The 16,176-nt window shown below is 41.5% G+C and overlaps 1 protein-coding gene and 1 long non-coding RNA gene across 5 annotated transcripts in view; one reads left to right on the top strand and one right to left on the bottom strand.

Moving 5' to 3' along the window:
* LOC125484815 overlaps positions 1 to 916 on the bottom strand; it is an 18,048-nt gene extending 17,132 nt beyond the window's left edge. Inside the window, exon 1 of the long non-coding RNA XR_007263638.1 lies at positions 823 to 916. This is a non-coding gene — a long non-coding RNA (uncharacterized LOC125484815). The remainder of the gene's footprint in view (positions 1 to 822) is intronic.
* A 52-nt stretch (positions 917 to 968) lies between these two features.
* LOC109913834 (fibronectin type-III domain-containing protein 3A-like) overlaps positions 969 to 16,176 on the top strand; it is a 154,197-nt gene continuing 138,989 nt past the window's right edge. For 2 of the 4 annotated variants that reach the window (XM_020513382.2, XM_048605067.1), the window contains exon 1: positions 1,294 to 1,761. The gene's annotated coding sequence lies outside the window, so the exon portion shown is untranslated. Of the gene's footprint in view, positions 1,140 to 1,293; positions 1,762 to 16,176 lie in introns of those variants that run through there. The other 2 variants (XM_048605069.1, XM_020513383.2) reach the window with 2 other exon arrangements.

The raw sequence follows: 16,176 nt of genomic DNA, 5'->3' as shown, positions 1-16,176 counted from the left end.
CAGCAGCAGCAGTGTGCACGCTGACCCTCTCCAGCAGCAGCAGCAATGGGCACGCTGACCCTCTCCAGCAATAGTGTGCAATATGCACGCTGACCCTCTCCAGCAGCACTGTGCAATATGCACGCTGATCCTCTCCAGCAGCACTGTGCAATATGCACGCTGACCATCTCCAGCAGCAGTATGCAATATGTACACTGACACTCTCCAGCAGCATACAATATGCACACTGACCCTCTCCAGCAGCAGCATGGAATATGCACACTGACCCTCTCCAGCAGCAGCTGCGGTACGCACACTGACTCTCTCCAGCAGTAACAGCACATTGACCCCCTCAGCAGCAGTTTTCAATATGCACACTAACCGTTTCCAGCAGCAGTATGCAATCGTCACACTGACTGTATCCAGCAGCAGCAGTAACGACACACTGATGCGCTCCAGCAGTAGTATGCAACATGAGCACTCACGTATCCAACAGCAGCAGTATCAGCAGACTAACCCTCTCCAGCAGCTGTATGCACAATTACCCTCTGCAGCAGCAGTAACAGCACACTGACCTTTTCCAGCAGCAGTATGCGATATGCACACTCACCATATCCAACAGCAGCAGTATCAGCACACTGACACTGTCCAGCAATAGTATGCAATATGCACACTCACTGCATCCAGCAGCAGTAACAACACACTGACCCTCGCCAGCAGCAGTATACAATATGCACACTGACTCTCAGCAGCAGCAGTAACAGCACACTGACCCTCTCCAGCAACAGTATGCCATATGCACACTGACCCTCTTAAGGGGCAGTGCGCCATATGCACACTGACCTTCTCCAGCAGCAGTACGCCACGCGCACACTGACTCTCTCCAGCACCAATTACTCCCTGTTGCGCTGTCCCGGGCTGGCAAGCGGAGGGGGCGTGGCCCGCGCGCGGCTGCGGCGGCGCGCATGCGCCCCTTCATTCCAAGATGGCGCCGGTGTGTACAGTGTTGCTGAGCGCTGACGTCCTGGGCAGTGAGTGAAGGGTTGTTGGTTCGGGGTGGGAGGAGGGAACGGAGAGACACAGAGAGAGAGTGAGAAAGAAAAGGACAGCGGATGAAGCTGCGGAGTCCCTGCAGGACTCGCTTTAGTAACTTCGGCGGGGTAAGTTTGCTGTGAAAGCCGGCTGCTGTGCATTGCCAGACCGCTAGAAGTTCGTTTGGAGCTGGTGGCCTCTATTTTCCAGCCCCCACCCCCTTCCCTCCATCCCCCTCATCTACTCCCTCCCATTCAGCTGCATTACTTTCCACAACGTCGGGCTACAAATGCCACGTATACTTAAACTGGCTTAAACTGTCCCGGTGCCATTCAGGGGGTGGGGAGTGGGTGAATCGCCCTCACCACCCTCCCCTTCTCACTCCCAGCTCCACCTTCCCCCTCCCAATGCACAGATCCAGTTACCTGCAGCAGCGGACAGGCAGCCAACTCGCTCTTCGCAGAACTGTGCTGACTTTTATTTATTGACGTTATCCTCAACAATCCCCTCGCCGCCGACCACCACCTCCACGATTTATTGAGGCTGTGGTTGCAGTGCGTGCTAACCCAACGTCTGGGCAACTTGTGCCCAACACCTTGCCTTTTGAAAACTCGCTTTCGACATTCTGGCTATTGTTTTCAGTTGTAATTTTTAGCCTGTCTTCCTCGTTGAATGTGTGTTGCTTCTCTCCCGCTCTGTAAACAGGCCTTGTTTATTGTACTTTTCGTTCCTGATGTGGCCGTTATTACAGTAAGTGTTTCTTTTCCTTGAGCAAGGAAAGGCTTTTAAATGTATTTTTAGAGTTGAGATCATGTAAAAATCTTAGGTATAGAAAACTGATTTGAATGTTCTCAAAAGCGGCTCGCTTATGTCCTGCGTTGTTTGGTGTACGTCATGAAGAAAAATGTTCTGGCAGTCTAAAGAAAAGTTTTAAATTGTTTTGAAAGGTCTGAAATAAGTATGGTAATTATGAGTTGTAGAGCTGTCTTTAGAAGTAAAACATTTTCAATAGCTGAAGTCTGAAACAACTTTTGTAAAGTATATTGCCAATTGAGAAAACCTGTCTTGTGTTTTGATTCTTCATTAGTGAAAGGCTATTTTAATTTTTCGCAGTTTTGTACGCACACTTAAAGTTGCATGTTCTATGAGTGATCTGTTTTATCTTCTCTCTGGGTTGCCAAAAATCATATCAGTATTGATGCCAAACACCGTTCTTTGTGCTTTAGCTTTGTCTATCAGATTCAGGGAAGACAGCAGTGCTGAGCTCGAGAATAGTAGGAACTGCAGATGCTGGAAAATCCGAGATAACAAGGTGTAGAGCTGGATGAACACAGCAGGCCAAGCAGCATCATAGGAGCAGGAAGGCTGACGTTTTGGGCCTAGACCCTTCATCAGAAATGCTTAGAAGTGCTTAGCTCCTGTTATTTGAACCAAACCTACTTAAAAGCAGTGATATCTTTAATTCGGCTTATCATTTTTTCTAATGGTTTAATCAGATTTTGTTGAGATAGTACAGTGGTTTAAGTGGACCTTTTTCTGTGCTGTATCTTTCTGGCATGCAGGCTGCCTGCAAGCTAATTCTATACTTCTAGAAATTTAGGTGTAAATCGAGGCACAAGCTAATGTTAATTATACACTGGTGTTAGGAACTGTTCCAAGTCAATGTATTTGGCAATACTGTCAGAATTCATTTAAACAAAAATATTTTGAAATTGGCAATGCAAAACAAATTTTCTAGTTCTTTCTAATTAGTTATTTATTTTCCTTCAGGCAATACCCTGTAATTAAATCCCAGCCCTGGTTGTTTCAGGCATATGCTGTCTTTATCTATCAATTCAATTTTATATTTCAAGCAGCTGTTATAAGATTTCAAATGTGGATTGTGTCAAAAGTATAAATCTCCTTACTAAATAATAATGATGTAACATCACTTTAAACCATCCTGAGGCCCCTCTCAGGTATGCAAGGCAGGCAAGCCTTATGCTGGGAAAGGAGAGATTCTGAAGGTGACTGAAAACTTGCTCAAAGTAATGAGTTTGAAGTACTTTGAAAGAGCAGAGGCGGAGTGTTAGAGAACTTCATTAAATGGTATTGACTTCTTGATTTGATGCTTTGCTTGGCTTTCAGCACTTATCCTGTGTAGCCATTCTCCAGGTGCATGCCCAGACACTACTTGTTAAGCTATTTAATTGGAAGGAGCTTTCCTGCCAAGCTTAATCCTTCTTTTCCTGACATCTATGTCTAATGCACCCTCAGTAGTGAGTTCTAGTACAGTGAGCTTGAAATCCTGGCTGGTTTTTATTCCCCCTTTTTCCAAAATAATTGCAGCAGAATCGCTGAGCTGGCTCAGTAGGAGCTCAGCACTTTTTGGAAAAGGTATCTGGGAACCTTCTAAGCTGTTTGATTCAACTATCACGGGTTTGACCATGAAATTTGCTGCTCTCCTCAACAGGGCATTATAGAGTTATAGAGCTGTACAACACGGAAACAGACCCTTCGGTCCAACTCGTCCATAACGACCAGATATCCTAAATTAATCTAGTCTCGTTTGCCAACATTTGGCCCATATCCATCTAAACCCTTCCTATTCATATACCCATCCAGATGTATTTCAAATGTTGTAATTGTACCAGCCTCCACAACTTCCTCTGGCAGCTCATTCCGTACATTCACCACGCTCTGCGTGAAAAAGTTGCCCCTTAGGTTCCTTGTAAATCATTCTGCTCTCACTTTAAACCTATGCCCTCTAGTTTTGGACTCCCCTACCCTGGGGAAAAGACCTTGGCTGTTCACCCTATCCATGTACCTCATGATTTTATAAGCTTCTATAAGGTCACCCCTCGGCCTGCGATGCTGCAGGGCAAATAGCCCCAGCCTATTCAGCCTCTCCCTCCAGCTCAAACCCTCCAACCCTAGCAACGTCCTTTTCTGAACCCTTTCAAGTTTCACAACATCCTTCCCTAAGCAGGAAGAACAGAATTGCGCACGGTATTCCAAAAGTGGCCTAACAAATGTCTGTAATGTTAATTTTTGTTTGATCTCACCACGGTAACGCACAATAACACAAATAAATGAAGATGTACATACTGTGAGTGAGATTTGTTAAACACTGCTGCATCAGTGGAAATGTGGTGGAGGCAGGTTCAATTGAAGAATTCAAGAGAGCATTAGTTGGCTAGGAATTGTGTGCAGGGATATGGGGAAAAGGCAGGAGATTGACACTAGGTAATATAACTAGTACAGGCTAGATGAAGTCAATGGCCTACTGCACCTTAATGATTCTGTGATCAGCTCTACCAGCAGATTTTTCCAAACTTTGGTGTGCTACTGCACAAGAATGTAGCATGCCTGCATAGAATCATACAGCATAGAAACAGACTCTTTGGTCCAATTTGTCCATGCCGACCAGGTATTCTAAAGTGAACTAGCCTCACTTGTCTGCATTTGGCACATCTCCCTCTAAACCTGTCCTATTAACGTACTTGTCAAATGTCCTTGAAATTGTACCAGCCTCCACAACTTCCTCTGGCAGCTCGTTCCACACACTCATCACCCTCCGTGAAAACGCTGCCCCTCAAGTCCCTTTTAAATCTTTCCCCTCTCACCTTAAACCTATGTTGTCTAGTTTTGGACTCTGCTACCCATGGTAAAAGACCTTGGTTATTCACCTTTTCTATGCCCCTCATGATTTTATAAGCCTTTATAAGAACATAAGAACTAGGAGCAGGAGTAGGCCATCTGGCCCCTCGAGCCTGCCCCGCCATTTAATAAGATCATGGCTGATCTTCGAGACTCAGCTCCACTTACCCGCCCACTCACCATAACCCTTAATTCCTTTACTGGTCAAAAATTTATCTAGCCTTGCGTTGAAAACATTCAGTGAGGTAGCTTCAACCACTTCACTGGGCAGGGAATTCCACAGATTCACAACCCTTTGGGTGAAGAAGTTCCTCCTGACCTCAGTCCTACATTTGCTTCCCTTTATTTTGAGGCAATGCCCTCTAGTCCTAGTTTCACCTGCTAGCAGAAACAACCTCCCTGCCTCCACTTTATCTATTCCCTTTATAATCTTATGTTTCTATAAGATCTCCCCTCATTCTTCTGAATTCCAATGAATATAAGCCCAGCCTACTCAGTCTTTCCTCATAATCCAACCCCCTCAACTCTGGAATCAACCGAGTGAATCTCCTCTGCACCCCCTCCAGTGCTAGTACATCTCTTCTCAAGTAAGGAGACCAAAACTGCACACAGTACTCCAGGTGTGGCCTCACCAGGACCCTATACAGCTGCAGCATAGCCTCCCTGTTTTTAAACTCCATCCCTCGAGCAATGGCAGACAAAATTCCATTTGCCTTTTTAATCACCTGCACCTGCAATCCCACCTTCAGCGATTCATGCACAAGGAAACCCAAGTCCCCCTGCACAGCAGCGTGCTGCAATTTTTTACCATTTAAAACATAGTCCATTTTGCTGTTATTCCTACCAAAATGGATGACTCACACTTATCAACATTGTACTCCATCTGCCAGACCTTTGCCCGCTCACTTAGACTATCTATATCCCTCTGCAGACTTTCAGTGTCTTCTGCACATCTAAGGTCACCCTCAGCTTCCAACACTCCAGAGAAAGAAGTCTCAGCCTGTCCATCCTCTCCCTGTAATTCAATCCTTCCTTTCTGTACCCTTTCTCGATCAACAACGTGCTTCCTATAGCAGGGTGACCAGAATTGTACGCGGTATTCTAAACTTGCCTCACCAATGTCTCTGCAACATGATTTCCCAACTGCAGTACTCAATGCTGTGACCAATAGAGGCACCACCCTGTCTAATTGCGACGCCACTTTCAAGGAACTATGAACCTGCACCTAATCATCCTCCTGTTCAACAGCACTCCCCAAGGCCTTACCATTAACCGTGTGATTCCTGTCTTGGTTTCCCTTACCAAAATGCAACACCTTGCATTTTTCTAAATTTAATCTCCATCTGCCGCATCTCAGCCCATTGGCCATCTAATAAGATCTCACTGTACTCTTAGGTGACCATCTTCACAATTCACTATACCACCAGTTTTGGTGTCATCTTCAAACTTACTAACCCTACCTCCTATATTCTCTTCCAATTATTGATATAAAGGACGAACCACAATGGACCCAGAACTGATCCTTGCGGCACACCACTGGTCACAGACAGCCAGTCTGATCAACAGCTCTGAACCACAACCCCTGTCTTCTACCGTGAAGCCAATTTTGTAACCAATTGGCTATTTCTCCCTGGATCCCATGTGATCTAACCTTATTAACCAGTCTACCATGCGGGATCTTGTCAAAGACCTGGCTAAAGTCCAAGTAGGCAGTGTCTACTGCTCTGCCTCCATCTATCTTCTTGGTAACTTTAGCATTTTTGTAATTAACAAATGTGACCTGACCATATATGTCCAAAATACAACAAGTCTGTTTGCCTATGAATAATCAGTTTTGAGTAAGTAGCTTGGTGTTTAGGCAAATCATGATGACCTTATGCACATGCTAGCTACACCGTAACGACTGTCGTTGTCCACCACTAGATTGTAACCTGTTTGGAAGAAGGAACTCAGTTTTGACATTTGTTCAATGTATGTAGCCACTGAATTGTTTTTACTCAGTTGTATGCTTATAGAGCTAATTTTGCTGAACTTGTACCATAAACAATGTGACCAACAACATACAGAGCATCTGAGACTACTTTATTTATTGTTGGTCCTGAAATCTTGTGCTCTCCATTGGCTTGGTGTTGTAGATTTTGAATACAAATTCGATATTAATCAGTGCAGGTGATTGCTTTTGTTATCTTATCAGTATTCCTTTTGGCTGTTGGTACAAACATTGTCTCACTGCAAGCTCACTATATTACAATCTTTAAGAGATTCTGAGATAACAAGGTGTAGAGCTGGATGAACACAGCAGGCCGAGCAGGAAGAAGAGCTCCGTTCTTGTTTTGTGCTGACTAGACACCCTTTCATTTGTTGCATGCCTTTTAGCAATTGATTATTGTGTTGATGTGTTGATACCCTGATATCCCCTTTGTGACTCATCTGTCCATAGCTACATTGATTTCCCCTTGGGGACTTTTTGATGAACCCAGGTCTGGTCTCTGCAGAGGTTGTGTGTTAAGCAGTAACTTCTGTCACAGATGCTTTCCACTTTGAACTAAATGTACAATTGTCATTCAAGTCAGAAGCCTGACTTGATTCTTGAACAAAACCAATACAAAACTCCCTGTAGAAGACAACCTGTAGTTACTTTCTTTTGACATCTTATAATAAATCCAGTGTGTTCGTGAGTTGAGTACAAAAAGTGCCTAGGAATGTCCTGATTTGTTTTTTTTGGATACTTTTTACACCACCTAACTGCAATTAATTTGAATGGTTAGGCAGGGTGAATGCAGCTACTTTTACTGTTTAAACATTTGAAATGCAGTGTAGTTACAGGTGGAGGAGATCCTTGGATCCATAGTTTAAAAGACCTGGCAGTGCAAGCTTGTACAGGACAAATGCCCTTTTGCATTTTTTTTTTCTGATTTGATGTTCTCATCACCTTTCCACTATTCCACTGACTGCGAAGGACTGAAATTGCAAACTGGTGTTAGGATAACCCTACTTATTTCATTTTAGCCTACTTCACTCTGAGTGAGAAGATTGATAGTTCAAACCTTGTATATACAATATAGGTGAATAATTGAACTCGCTTTCAGTACAGCACAAATGCAGCGCTCCAATTTCAAAGGTCTTGTCACCACTTTAACGTGAAACTTGCCTATCTCTTCAGACAGATTTTCAACGAGGAAGTTACTCAACTAGCATTTATTATTCAACCAAAACTGCTAAAATAATTAAGTTATTTTGTTGGTGTTTAGAAGGCCTTCATTGTTCATAAACTGAGTTTTTTTTTGCTTACAAATTAGTGACTACACTCTTAAAAAGATAATTATTTCCTTATGAAGAGGCCTCTTGGATACCTTGAGTAACTGCAAAACATTAACACTGTGCAAATAATTGTTTTTGTTGTATTAGCGCACCTCCATTCTTCAATCTGTGATCTACATTTACTTTGATATTCTACACCAGGTTCTGGTGCAACATATATTCAGCCCTTTCATCTCATCCTTACCACATGGCATTGGTCTCACCATTCTAACGTCGCCTGCTCATGCAGAATGCAGCATTTCCATGGACTATCATTGAATTCTGTGTCAAAACGCCCCTCAACTAATTTACTGAACCGCTGAGTTCACCTTTCTAATTGGCTATACAGAAAATGATGCAGGAAGACACAGCACATTTTGATTAAGATCTTTAAAAGATTAATGATAAAGATAGGAGTGACATGGCACGAAACTCAATTTTAATCTTGGAATTAGTTTGCTAGAAATAATGTGGATAAAATGTTGGTTAGGATATTCATAGCTGATAATTCTAGGCATTTTCAATATCCATTCATTGTGTGAAGGAAAGGTTAAAGAAATATTCATAACTCAAAGAACTAATAAGTACAAAGTGACACACATCAGATGAGGTATATTCAGGTTTCTTGATGAAGATAAAGAATTGTGAAAGACTTTGATGTTTTGAAAAAATCTACAAAGGTGGTACCTGTGGAATGGGAAGTAATTAGTATTATGTTGGTACTTGGACAGGAACAGATCATCTGAGCTGAAATGGAGAAATGCTTGGAAGCATTGTTGGGATATTAAGTGTTTTGAAGGAACTAGGAAACTAAAAAATAGTTAATAGAATCACAACACAAGTGTGGAAACAGGTCCTTCAGCCCAACAAGTCCACACCTATCCTCGGAGCATCCCACCCAGACCCATCCCTATAACCCACCACTCTACACATCCCTGAACAGTACAGCAATTTACTATGGCCAGTCTACCTAACCTGCACGTCTTTGAACTCTGGGACTAAATTAGAGCACTGGAGGAAACCCACACAGACAGTCACCCAAGGGTGGAATCGAACCCGGGTCCCTGGCACTATTAGGCAGAAGTGCTAACCACTGAGCCATCGCGCTGCCAAAGTCTCCATAGATTTATTAGTAGGCACTAAATTTGTTAACTTCAGAAAATTCTTTGGTCCTATTTAATGACTTTCTGGGGTTAAGTGAGGGTAACCAATGGATAAAGTTTAAATTTTTCAGATTTGATGTATCACATATTAGCTATTTTACCATAGCTCCACTTGTGAAGCTAATGAAGATTAAGACTAGTGGAATGGATTATTTAGCTACCTGGATCAATAAGATTCTTGCAAACAGTTTATGCTTTTACATTATTTGGATGAGTGTACTTGAGTAACGTTTTAAAGCTGCTGATGTCGCCAAGTCTCTCAAGTTAATATGAAGAGCAGGCCTATAAAAGTGAGGTAAATCAATTAATCAGAGGCGTTACAGAAAAGTTGGACTCTAATATGAGTAAATGTAAAGTGATCCACAGTCTACAGGAAATAAATTGGATGCAAAAATGAAGGATATCAATTCACAAATATGATGTGACTATTGATTACTCAACAGTTGTATATTGACTCGAAACGCAGAAGTGGTCAAAATCTAGAATGTATCTTGAGGGCATTATAAACAAATTGATTTTATTTGGCAAGCACTTAGAAATAATCAGGTCAGATGTGATTTTGATTTTACAATAGGAATACAATAAAATACAGTGAAAGGCTTCAATTTGTCACCACAAAATGGCACCATTTTGAATAATTTAGTAATAAGGAGAATTTAAAAAAAAAGCTTGAAGAGAGTCCATCAGTCCTGAGCCAGCTCATCACCATCAACGCCAACTGTGCTGCCATAACTTTACTACCGCTTCGCTGTCTACACTGGACAGATGTGGACAGTTATGAACTTTTTTAAACAAAGCACTTGTTTTCACATTTTCACATTTTTAGTTTGCCTTGTGTAGTAGAGGTAGCATAGATCTACGACTGTCATGTGAGCTGCACAAGCTGGAGTGAAACCTGTGTGGGACAAAGAGGGTGACGTGTGCGTAGAGGCACAGGTGAGGCTAGCATATTTAAATCAGTACTTTATAAGAGTTTTTACTAAGAAAGAGGAATCTGATAAAATATTGGTAGCAACATAATCAAGATAATGGATGCTATGAATTGAGAGGGAGGAGATATTGGAAAGGCTTGCTGCACTTTATGGTCGATAAGTCACCTGGTCCAAGTGACTTGCATTCCATAATGCTGAAGGAAGTGTGAGTGGATAGCAGAAGGACATACCATCATCTTCCTGGATATAGAATAAGTGTCTGAGCATTGGAAAATGGCAAATATTGCACTCTTATTCAATAAGGGTGTAAGTTAGAGTCCTGGCAACTTCAGGCCAGATGGTCTAATGTCAATGAGAGATAAAGGTTTAGAAACCATCAAACATAAACAAAAAACCAGCAGGTAATTGAAGAAGTTTGAGTCAATTAAGGAGCTCTAAAACAAGTTTGTAAAAGGCAGATCATGCTTAACTATCTAATAGTGTTTTTTGAAGGAGTGTGAAGGAAATACAATAGATATTGTCAGTGGATTTTAAGCAAAAGTTTGGACCAAAAGAATGAAAGACTGACTAACAACATTGAGGCTAATAGAGTGTGAGAATTAGCTTTCAAATATTACTCTTTGATGGGTTGTGTGCCACAGTGGCAAAATCTTTGTTGTTGCTCACACTTAATTGGCCTTAACTGCCTTGCAAACAGTTGTTTTAGAATGCAGTTAAGGGTCAACTACATTGCTGTCAATCTTGTTGTGTAGACCAGACTAGGTAAAGAATGTTTGAGAACTAGCAGGGTTTTAAGGACAATTAATAGTTTCATAGTCACTGTTACTGAGACTAGCCTTCAATTCCCAATTTTATTAATTGAATTCAAATTCTACTAGATCTAGGGGGACCTAAATCTCCACTAGATAATCTGGACCTTTGGGTTATTATTCAAGAGGTTCAAAAATTGGATTAACAACAATTGGTTTTAGAACAAATAGAGTTTTTGTTGAGTATTTTTTTAATGTCTGGAGAATGGCAGACAATGGTGTTACCAAGTGTTAGTATTAAGACTATATATGTTAAGACTATTTATGTTAAGACTATTTAGACTATATATAAATTACTTGTACAATTAAAAAATTGTAAGAAGAAAAAAACACATTGCAAAGATTAGTGGTAAACTGGAGAAATGGGAATGTTCTAAAAGCAAACAAAAGATGGCCAAAAATAATGAGAAAATAAACTGAGCATTTAATAATATATAAACAGGTTGTAAGAGTTCCTTTAAATATATAAAAAGGCAGAGCAAGGCTAAACTGAACTTTTAGCAAATGAGGCTGGGTAAATAATAATGGGGAACTGGGAAATAGCAGAGAGATTGATTAAATAATTTGCATCAGTCTTCGTGGTAGAGGACATTAATAGTATTTCAAAATTAGTAAATCACGGGGCAAAAGGTAGGAAGGAAATGACTACCTCTAGAGGAAAAGAACTCGGGAAACTAATGGGATAAAGGCTGATAAGTCTCTTGGACCTGATGAGTATTATCCTAGGATACTTCAAGAAGTAGCTGTAGGGATAATGGATACACTGGTAGTCATCTTTCAATAATTCTTAGATTCCAGAAAAGTCCAGGAAGATTGAAAAATTGCCAGTGTAACCAGGAAGAATGCATGTATCATTGGGAAACTGTTTGAGTCATAAAGGATATCATAATAGAGCATTTAGAAATGCATATTATCAAACAGAGTCAACATGGTTTCATGAAGGAAAATTATGCTGACAAATTTATTAGAATTCTATGGGGAAGTAAAAAGCAGAACAGGTAAATGGGGAGCCAGTAGATGTAATATTTTTGAATTTCCAGAAAGCTTTTGATAATGTACCACATGTGAGGCTCCTTAATAAGGTAAGAGTCTGTGGTGTTGGGGCTAGAATATTAGCATGTATAGAGGATTGGCTAACTATTAGACTGAGAGTTGCGATAAAGGGGGCATTTTTGCATGGCAATCTGACTGCCACATGGGTCGGTACTGGGGTTACAGTTATTTAAAAAATATATTAATGACTTTGAAGGAAGTGAATGTAGTATTGCCAAGTTTGCAGATGCTACAAAAATAGGTGGAAAGGCAAGTAGTGAGGATGAGTCTGCAGAAGGATAGAGACAGGTTAAGCAAGTGGGCAAAAAAACTTGGCAGATTGACTGACTATAATGTGAGAAAATGTGAGGTTATGTACTTTAGCAAGAAGAAATTATGATTATTTAACTGGAGAAATACTGCAGTAAGCTGCAGCACCGACGGATTTAGGACCGTCATGCATGGATCACAAAAAAAACTAGCATATAAGTTCAGCAGATAATAGGAGAGGCAATGGGAATGTTGGATCCAACAGAACGTTGGAAAAACTCAGGTCTGACAGCATCTGGAGAGAGAAACTGAGTTAACACTTCAAATTAGTATGATTTCTGCAGAGCTGCTGTTTATTCTGAGGAAAGTCATAGCTGACTCAGCATTAACTCTTTTTCTCTCCACAGATGTTTACAGACTTTTGTGCTTGGTTCAGATTTCCATCACCTGCAGTGTCTTGTCTGTACTAAATGGATTGTTGGCCTTTTTTTCAAAGGGAATGGAGTTTTATTTTTAAAAACAATCTTGTTAAATCTGTGAGCCGCTGGATAGACCACACTTGGAATTTTGGTCCCTTTATGTAAGGACAGATATGCTGATATGGATTTGAAGGGATTTTCTTATGGAGCGAAGTTGAGTTGGTTGGGCCTGTACTCCTTGGTGTTCAGAAGAATGAGAGTGGATATTATCAAAACTTGTACGTTTCTTAACGGGCTTAACAAAGTAGCTGCAGAGAGGTTGTTTCCTCTTGTTGGAATGTCAAGAACCAAAGTCCAAACTTGCAGAGTAAGGAGCAAGACAGAGATGAGGAGGAATGTCTTCACTCAGAGGCTAGTGGAATAACTCTGTACTGCAGAGGGCTGTTGAGGCTGGGTCCTTAAGAATATTCATTGCTGAGATAGACTTTTAATTAGGAAGAGAATCGAGGGTTATAGCAAAAAAGCTGGAAATTAGAATTGGGAATTATGATATCAGTCATGACCTTAAAGAATAGTGGAGCAGACTTGTTGGATTGAATAGCCTGCTTCTGTTTCTGAGTCTTATGGTTGTATTGGAATGCAGAGCAAAGTTTATAAAATTACAGTTGATTCAAAATGTGAAGTGACAAACAGTGAAGAGTGTACTCATCAAGGAGAATGCGTAGACAATTGGTAGATGAAATTTAATAGATCTAAGCAAATGTGAGTTTTGACAGAAGGAACAAGGATAGATGATACAAAGGTAATGGTGCAGTTCTCGAGTATGCAGGCACCAAAGGACCTCAGAGTATGTGTGCATAATCTTTGAAGCTAGGATGTATCAAGTGTGTGGTTATCAAATGATATGGATCTTGGTCTTCATAAATAGAGACGTTGAGTATGAAAGCTGTGCCGAATCTTTATAGAGATATGGTTAAGCCACAGTTAGAGTTTTGCATCTGTTTCTGGCCATACTTCTAACTAGGATGTAAGTGAATCCTTAGGGCATAAAGGAGTTTTGCCAAGGAGTGGAGACAGGAAACTTAACTAGAATGTTTGAGAAACTTGGTTGTCCTCTTTGAAGCGAAGGAGATTTGACCATAACACACAGGAGCAGAAATTAGGCCATTCAGCTCATCGAGTCTGCTCCATCATTCAGTCATGGCTGATAAGTTTCTCAACCCCATTCTCCTGCCTCTTTTTTCCCTGCAAGCATTTGATAATGAAGGTGAGCTGCTGTTTCTAGCCAGTTTGGAAAGATATGATACAGATCGACAAGATTATGACAGGTTGAACAAGGTGAATTAGAAAAAACATTTCCCATGAGCTACTGATAGATTGACTAGGGAAGAATGATTTAAAGTTTTGAGCAGGAAATGTAAGAAGAACTTTTTTATGTAGTGAATATTAATGACTTGGGATTCACTGCCTACATGGGTGGTGCAAGTGAAAGCAATCAATTATTTCAAAAATAAATTGGATGTCCACTTGAAGGAAAGAAATTTGCAGGGCTATGCGAGTTGTTTGAGGGAATGGAACTACCTTGATTACTCCATGGAGAGTTGATATCTATTCAGTGGATCGAATGACCTTCTCTGTTCGCAAATGACTATATCAAGATGCCTTTTTCAATAGGGGCATTTAAAACCTTGCTATTGGCAATTTCCTGTTGGATCAAAGCAATACAAACTGCTTCTAAAGTATTCGTTCATGGTTTGTTGACTTTTTTTAAATTAGTAGAGGCAGGTATCTGCCATGTTTTGAACTAAAATTGAGATGAATTGCTGTCTCAAAGAATTCAAACTGCAAACTGGGCTGATGCTTTGCCAGACTATGTAAATTTTGGGCTTCCAATTGTTTCCTTAATGTATATATATTGCACTGAACATCAGTTTTCTAGTTTAACTGTGTTGTATGACTCATTATTGGGAAAATGCAGCCAAATTCTGACGCAGATGGAACTTTTCTGGCAACTGTTTTTGCCCTTTGCTATGATAGATCATGCTTTTGGATTTTTTTTTGTTTAGAGCATTACTGGAGAATTATTGCATAATGCATGAGTATCTACAGTACAAGACACACAGCAAAGTTGTTGATTCTGCGTTCATTAGTTCCTTCAGTGATGGGTCTGGATAAATATCTGGTTTAGAATGGGATTGAATGTCATAAAAGATGCATTTACGTGGTGTGTATTTATTTACTTCTTTGGAGACCAATTTGTATGTACTGTTGGCGCTGCTAAATATATTACTTTTATTCTAGGGCCAGATCTGTGAATCCAAAAAATAGCAGTCCTACAATCCTTTTGTAGTTCTAGCAATGCAAATGTGTGCAAATAGGTGAGCAACACATCACTGTCATCTATCCTAAACAAACAGTGATGTAAAAAAGCCAAAAGGCAGGTAGTGAGTGAAATGATCAAATAGTTCATGGAATGTGCTAATTCCTTAGCTGTTTCAAGGCTGAATGTCTTCATTGTGTTCCTGGTTTCCTCGTGGTTTTACATTTCTAGCTCAAACCAATTTTCTACAATTTAATTGCATAAGAAAATGTGGAATAAATAAGTCTGAATTCTTTTGACCAGTAATGTTCCTTTAGCACAGATTCTGCTCATCTTAATCCTTTGAGTGAGCTATCTAGCCACTGACATTGTAAGCCTGGACTGATTTCTAGAGTGAATAACCTCGTGTAAATATCTGCGTCTCCAGACATAAGTGGTGAACGATTCTTTTAAGAAGGACCTTTTGGTTTGTGAGACAACAAGGTGCAGGGCTGGATGAACACAGCAGGCCAAGCAGCATCATAGGAGCAGAGAGGCTGACGTTTCGGGCCTAGACCCTTCATCAGAAAAGGGGGAGGGGAAGGGGGTTTTGAAATAAATAGGGAGAGAGTGGGAGGCGGATAGAAGAGGGATAGAGGAGAGGATAGGTGGAGAGGAAACAAACAGGTCGAAGAGGCGGGGATGGGGCCAGGAAAGGTGAGTGTAGGTAGGGAGTTAGGAAGGGGATAGGTCAGTCCAGGGAGGACGGACAGGTCAAGGGGGCGGGATGAGGTTGGTCGGTAGGAGATGGAGGTGCGGCTTGAGGTGGGAGGAGGGGATAGGTGGGAGGAAGAACAGGTTAGGGAGGCAGGGACGAGCTGGACTGGTTTTGGGATGCGGTGGGGGGAGGGGAGATTTTGAAACTTGTGAAATCCACATTGATACCATTGGGCTGCAGGGTTCCCAAGCGGAATATGAGTTGCTGTTCCTGCAACCTTCGGGTGGCATCGTTGTGGCACTGCAGGAGGCCCAGGATGGACATGTCGTCTGAGGAATGGGAGGGGGAGTTGAAATGGTTCGCGACTGGGAGGTGCAGTTGTTTGTTGCGAACCGAGCGTAGGTGTTCTGCAAAGCGGTCCCCGAGTCTCCGCTTGGTTTCCCCGATGTAGAGGAAGCCACACCGGGTACAGCGGATGCAGTATACCACATTGGCAGATGTGCAGGTGAACATCTGCTTGATGTGGAAAGTCTTCTTGGGGCCTGGGATGGGGGTGAGGGAGGAGGTATGGGGGCAGGTGTAGC

This window comes from Rhincodon typus, chromosome 14 (assembly GCF_021869965.1).
Source record: "Rhincodon typus isolate 14 chromosome 14, sRhiTyp1.1, whole genome shotgun sequence".
Taxonomy (NCBI): Eukaryota; Metazoa; Chordata; class Chondrichthyes; order Orectolobiformes; family Rhincodontidae; genus Rhincodon; species Rhincodon typus.
Note: the sequence above shows the minus strand (reverse complement) of the source record. Positions and strands in the feature narration are given on the sequence as shown.